Source organism: Poecilia latipinna, unplaced genomic scaffold (assembly GCF_001443285.1).
Source record: "Poecilia latipinna isolate Pla-1442-1.1 unplaced genomic scaffold, P_latipinna-1.0 Scaffold2686, whole genome shotgun sequence".
Lineage (NCBI taxonomy): Eukaryota > Metazoa > Chordata > Actinopteri > Cyprinodontiformes > Poeciliidae > Poecilia > Poecilia latipinna.
In genome coordinates this window covers 67,793-75,026 of record NW_015115302.1, presented here as the reverse complement: position 1 = coordinate 75,026, position 7,234 = coordinate 67,793, and the positions used below count along the sequence as shown (strand labels likewise).

At 44.7% G+C, this 7,234-nt stretch overlaps 1 long non-coding RNA gene across 1 annotated transcript in view; it reads right to left on the bottom strand.

Annotated features, from left to right (window-relative positions):
• Nucleotides 1–7,234, bottom strand: part of LOC106938765 (uncharacterized) — a 17,676-nt gene that overhangs the window by 3,908 nt on the left and 6,534 nt on the right. The window contains exon 2 of the long non-coding RNA XR_001422693.1: nt 6,768–6,769. This is a non-coding gene — a long non-coding RNA (uncharacterized LOC106938765). The remainder of the gene's footprint in view (nt 1–6,767; nt 6,770–7,234) is intronic.

Here is a 7,234-nt window from a genome sequence, read left to right as displayed (position 1 = left end):
TGACAGTCCATTCAGGAATGATTAGAAACAGATATTCTCTTTATGTCGGTGGGACCAACTCAGGCTGCATTTAGTCCACCACTGGGGCAGTCTGATAAGACTAAAGTTATAGTTTTCTCTTGAGATGAACCAGTTCTGTGTTTATGGGCGAGGAGGGTTTTTCCCACTCTTGCAAGGACAATTACAGAAAATAAATATAAACAGTTTTTCTAACTTCAAAATCAGATGTTTTCATTCAGAAACAAGTGTATGTTGAAAACAATATTCTTGCCCATAATTTGATAGAGGGCACAGAACCGGCCCCCTCCTCACCATGGACCCGGTGTCTGAACAACATGGAGGCAGAGAAACTGAGAGTCCTCATTATTAGACCGAAGGCAGCCACACCCAGACTACTTTATTTTGCAGAATTATTATAGTTAGCTAAATATTATTGTTGAGGGGCACAAGCAGGCTTCCTGACACACAGATACAAAAACTCAAAAAAGTTAACGGCCAGACCTCCTGTTTAAAAAGAAACCGAAGTATGTCACCTAATGCAGTGTTTCCCAACCCTGGTCCTCAAGGTTCACTGTCCTGAATGTTTTAGGTGTTTCCTTGCTTCAGCACAGGTGATTTCAATTAGGAGGTGTTTGCTGAACTGCAATCAGCTGAAGAGGTGCATTAAAGCAGGGACATTTCTAAAACATGCAGGGCAGTGTGCCTTGATGACCAGGGTTGGGAAACACTGTGTCATGATGGGTTTAAGTGACTTTACCCACTTGCAAGAACACCACCAAGAGAAGACGTAAATAATAAAGATTTATTGCAAACACAAAACAAATCAGATGAGTCTCTGGTCCAAGGAACAGACTGCTGCGGGCAGCACACTGAAGAGAACAGGGAAGAGGGTGAGTTCAAGTCAGTGGGATTTCTGAATGATTTGCTGGAGTTCGGGTAAGCACTTACAGGAACGGTGATGAGTAATGGCGTTGGCGGGGTATTGTTGGTCCGAGGGTCCTTTGGTCTCTGGGGTTTACTTTCTGAGTGGTCTTGAGAGTGGATAGATTTGAGGAGGAGGTGAACTGAGTTGGATAGGCGTCGGAGGGCGGACAGGTAGGCAAGTCCTTGAAGGCGTCCGAGGAGTGTTGGAACTGCCTGTCAGATCTCTTGGATTGGAGGTGAGTTTCAACTGTCTTTGGAGATCCTGAAGACTCGGGCATCAGCGGGGTAACTACCTGCAATGTCACGAGGAAACAACGAGGAGTCAAAGCCAGATCTGGATTCAGGTTTCACCTCAGGAAAACAGATGTCACATGAAATAATTACTTTCAATTTAGCAGAAAAAGGATCAACAACTGATACTCGGAGATAACTAGGAGGGGCTAGAGGTACCATCACTGGAGAACACTCCAGCACTGAAGCACTGGCGTTCCACCTCTCTTAAGCATCAGGTAATGAGGTAATTGATCCCCGGTGTTAGGATGATGTACTGGAGGACCCTCCGCCCGGCTGCCTCAAGGACTCCCATCTAGTGGTGAATGGGAATTCACAGCAGCAACCCCAGAAAACCAAAGAAACCCCAGAACCTAACAGTAGCCCCCCACACACTCAACGGTCGCCCCCTGGCGGCTGAGAAGAACAGGAGGGAAGGGAGGACAGATAATCGGCAATGACATCATGATCTAAAATAAACGAGCCAGGAACCCACATGCGGTCCTCTGGACCGTAGCCCTCCCAGTGATGAGGTATTGCCTCGTCCACCCTGGTGACAGGAGTCCACGATCCGGCGAATGGTGTAGGCGGGATGTCCATCAATGTCACGGGTGGGAGGAGAGACTCGGAAGGAGGGCACATGGTGCTAGTATGAATAGGCTTTAATTGGGAAACATGGAACATAGGGTGGATGCGGAGAATGGCTGGGAGTCGAAGACGGAAGGACTGATTACTGACTCCACCTCGAATGGACCGATGAACCTGGGAGCGAGTTTCTTGGACATGGATTTGAGTGGAATATTCAGAGTGGAGAGCCAAACCTTCTGTCCGGGACTGTAGGTGGGAGCAGGGATCCGTTTGCGGTCTGCGAACCTTTTATTGCGGAGAGAGGTGGTGTTGAGGGCCCGGAGGTGAGTCTCCAGATGTTCTTGCAGTGACGGATGTGATGTTGAACAGATGTAACAGATATGAGGGATTCGTCTGAAGTGAGAAGTGGTGGCTGGTACCCTATGGAGGCTTCGAAAGGAGACGGTGGCAACAGATACATGACAGTTGTGTGCGTACTCCACCCAGGGCAGATATTGACTCCAGTCACTAGGATTGGTGGAAGTAAAACGACGGAGTGTGGACTCGATTTCTTGGTTGAGCCTTTCAACCTTATCATTAGTCTGGGGGTGATAACCAGAAGTTAATGAGACTTTTGTGTTGAGTGCTGTGCAGAACTGCCTCCAGAGCTGAGAAATAAATTGTGGGCCTCTGTCAGACAAAATCTCCACCGGGAAACCATGTAACCAGAAAGCCTGTTTAACAAGGAGATGAGCCGTCTGGAAGGCAGAGGGGAGTTTCTTGAGAGCTACTAGATGACATGACTTGGAGATCAATGATGGTGAGAATAGTTGTCATACCTTTAGAAGGTGGTAATCCGGTGGCGAAGTCAACTGCGATGTGTGACCAAGGATGGAGTGGGTAGTGGTTGAAGTAGACCCAAAGGTGGTTGGTGAGTAGGTTTATTTCTTGAACATACTGTACAGGCTTGAACAAACTCCTTGACGTCATTATGTATGGACAACCACCAGAACCTGCAATTGATTAGAGCAATTGTTCGGCTCATACCTGGATGCGCGGAGAACTTTGATGCATGGATCCACTGAAGGAAGCGGGCTCGGACAGATGAAGGGACATAGATCTTTCCAGGGGGACAATTCTCGGGTGTCGGTTCCAACTGCTGGGCCTGCTTAATGACATCCTCCATCTTCCAGGTAACAGCGGCCACAGTGCAGCTGGGAGGAAGGATACTGGCTGGAGTCTTTTCTGAGTCGTCAGAGGCATATACTCGGGACAGTGCATCGGGCTTGACGTTGCGGGAACCTGGTTGATATGAAATGGAGAGATTGAATCTTGAGAAAAACAGACCAGCGGAATTGACGTGGGTTTAGTCTTTTGGCTGAACGGAGATAGGAGAGATTTTTGTGATCCATCCAAACCAGCACCGGCTGTTCTGCCCCCTCCAACCAGTGCCTCCACTCCTCCAAGGCCAACTTTATGGCCAGCGGCTCATGGTCTCCCATGTCATAGTTACTTACGTTCAGGGGGTGATGATATGTGTGAGAAGAAGGCACAGGGGTGAGTCTTATCATCAGAACTGGAAATCTGAGAAAGGACCGCTCCAACCCCAGAATCCGAGGCATCCACCTCCACAAACTGCTTGCAAGGATCAGGCTGAACCAGGACCGGTGCTGTAGAAAACAGTTAATTAAATTTTTTGAACGCCGCTTTGGCCACAGGAGACCAGAGGAACGGGACCTTGGTGGAGGCGAGAGCTGTTAGAGGTAAGGCTGTCTGACTGTAATTGCGGATGAAGCGGCAATAGAAGTTGGCAAAACCCAGGAACCTTTGCAACTGTTTGCGTGTCTGGGGAGTGGACCAATCCAAGACAGCTTTAATCTTTTCCTCTGTTGGCCGTACCTGTCCGCCGTTGAGGATGAAACCAAGGAATGAAACAGATGATTTGTGAAATTCACACTTTTCAGCCTTTACATACAGGTTGTTTTCTAAGAGTCTTTGTAGAACGAGACGGACATGATGCTTGTGTTCGGCCAGGGATTTGGAGTATATGAGGATGTCATCTAGGTAAACAAATACAAAAATGTAAAAATCTCGGAGAACATCATTTACTAATGCTTGGATACAGGCGGGGGCATTTGATAATCCAAACGGCATGACCAGATACTCAAAGTGGCCTGTAGGAGTCTTGAAAGCCGTTTTCCACTCATCTCCTTCTTTAATTCGGAGAAGGTGATAAGCATTGTGCAGATCCAGTTGGAAAAAAACAGTAGCTCTATGAACAGGTCTGAATGCAGATGACAACAGGGGTAAAGTATATTTGTTTTTAACAGTAATCCGATTTAAGCCACGGTAATCAATACAGGGTTTGAGCGTTCCGTCCTTCCTACTCACGAAGAAGAAACCTGCTCCCAATAGAGAGGAGGACGGGCGGATTATACCTGCAGCCTGCGAATCTTTAATGCATCTCTCCATCGTCTCTCGTTCCGGGCGTGAGATGTTATAAAGACGGCTGGATGGTAATGGAGCTCCGGGCAATAAATCTATGGAACAATCATATGGTCGGTGTGGAGGAAGAGAACAGGCTTTAGTTTTGCTGAACACAGATGCAAGATCATGGTAATCAGCAGGCACGGAAGACAGATCGGAGGGTCAGGCTCCTGACTAACCGCCATTTACCATAGAATAATTCGGCAGAAAGTGTTAGGTAAAGAACATTTTCTTTTCTGACCCACCAAGTTCCTCACTGTTACTGATGGGTCTTGGAGTTTAACTTTCTTGGGCAATGGCCGGAAACCCCACAATATAGGCAGAGTCGGCCGGTCATGCACTTCTGACGCTCCTCGGGGGAGAGTCGAGTATTTCCGATCTGCATGGGCTCGGGTTCGGAATGATTCGGCAGAGGATGAGGTGGTTGGACAGGCGGAGTGACTCAAGCGTGCTGGTTCTTGTATCCTCTTTCCTTATTTCTTGAGCGGATTCTGCTGTCTATTAGAAGAGCATTAATAGGTGTCATTTTCACCACTCCTGTACATATACATAAAGACCTACTCTGTAGTCCAGAGGTTCCCAAACTGTGGGGCGCCCCCCTAGGGTTTTTACCTTAGAATGGCCAACTCTCTGTTATTCCTATGTCAATTTGATATAGTAGGGGCTTCCACACCTCTGGATTAGGATTATTTCTCTTGAATTATCTTTCCTTAGTCTTTTTAAAGCTTCAGCATATGAAACGCTCTGTTATTTTGATTCTTTGAGCTTCTCTGGCTTCCCTTTGTATTTTACATCCACCATATGCTGCACTATGGTCTCCTCTGCAGTTACAACATTTGATTTTAGTATCTTTATTACACTTTCCATATTCATGTGGACCTCCACATCTTACCTAAGTTTTCCTTTACAATCCTTTGCAATGTGTCCTATTCTTTTGCAAGTAAAACATCTGAGGGGTTTAGGAATGTACTCTCTAACTCTGTAGTTCATGTATCCTAGCTGGATATTTTCTGGAATTTTCAAATTGTAAAATTACTGCCATTGTGTCTTTAAGTTCCCCATCTCTTTTACTTGTAATCCTGGTGGCGCCTGTTATTTTCCCTCCTTTGATTTTTTTTTTTTTTTCAAATCCTCCATTGTCATTTCCATAGGAACTCCTGATATTACTCCTCTCAGCCTTGCTAAATACCCTGGAATATATGTTTTAATTCTTTCCCCCCATCAAGGTTTTCATTCTTATTATCTTTTGTTGTTGTGTTTCACTGATAGCATATATTAGCACTCTTCTGTTATTCGTAATTCTAGCCGTATTAATTTTCCCTATTTCTTCCTCTATTGCTCTGGTCAGCTTAATCGGGTGAATAGATCCTCCTTTTTGCTTGAAACCCAATATGACTTTAAATTCTACTTCTCTAGTAAAGTCATTCTGTTCTCGTGAACTTGCCCTGTCGTTTGTTTTTGTCATTTTGTTAGCTTCTTCTCTTGCTTCACTTTCTTCCGACCAACTTCTTGCCCTTTCTTGTCTCTTCCTAAGTGCTCTTTTCATTCTTGCTGATCTTGATATCATCCATTCCATCTCATTTTCACTATTTCCTCCTAATGTAGAAGCCAGGTTGCTACAGTCAATGTACAGTTTATGCAATCCGCCAAAATCAAATCCTACCGCCTCCGTTTATTTGTTACGTTCACTCGCTTCTCCTTCCACCTCCTCGGTCCCTCAGCGACCAACCCATGCAAACCTCCTTCTGCTCCCCACCGAGATTGTTTGCCTCAGTCCTCGCGCACACACACAAGGGTTAAGCATCAGGTAACGAGGTAATTGATCCCCGGTGTGAGGATGACTACTGGAGGACCCTCGGCCCGGCCGCCTCATGGACTCCATCTAGTGGAATGTACAGCAGCAACCCCAGAAAACCAAAGAAACCACAGAACCTAATACACTGACCTAATACATATGAGGTATGTGTCTTATTGACTTTACATTTTCCTTGATAAAATAACATTGACTATGTCCTCTTTCTTTGTAATGTTAGCTATGAGCAATTCAAGCCAATCCTACCTTGCTAATGTTAGCTAAAATTATTAAACTCCATTACTGTAATGTTAGCCCTTAATATTAAACATATTTTAAAGGCAGGCAAATATTTTTTTTTCCCTCCAATTTTAATCTAGGAACTTCAAAGTTAATATGTTAGTCAAAGTTAACTTTTATGTGCATTATTTAGCAACTTGGCTGATGTTACATGATGCTTGTGTTCTTTGCTTTGCCGAGTTTAGCCACATGAAGACCCATTTTAGCCTAAGGACACATGGTGGGAAGTGGGGGGGGGACAAATGTGGCTAATGAAGACATGCTACCATGTGGAGGATGATAATGAGGACCAGACACCAGAGAAAGTTCTTGTTTGACCAAAGAGAAAGAAGCAGATGAAATAGAGAGGTGGGCAAGGACAGGTAAGTGGGGAAGAGGGAGCAGGAATCAACATCCACCAACTGAGTTAATAAGTTACGTTCTAGACAACTAATTGTTGTCAAATGTAAAACTGGTGTTTAATCTATTTATTTATTAATAAACTTCTTGCAAACATCCATAAGTAGTATCTGGTTGGAAATAATTTAGAATGCTCATTAAGTAAAAAGATACACTCACTGCCTAAAACTATACATTAAATGATGCAATCTGAATAACAACAGTGGCAGTCTGTCTGAACTTCTGCCAAACAAATATTTGATCAGAATAATTTTGTTGAGCTTTAGTTATTACGCTACTTGTTTTAAGAAATAATTGTACAGTGATCCCTCGCTATAACACCGTTCATCTTTCGCGGTCTCGGTGCTTCGCGGATTCTTTTGTGCAGTTTTTTTCAAAGTGCATGGTGTTCTGAGTCCTGATTGACTAAAATATACGTTATACAGATTGGCCATTCAGGAGATGGAAACTGAAACTTTTAACCTGTTGGTCTCAGGTTGTCATTCACAATGACAG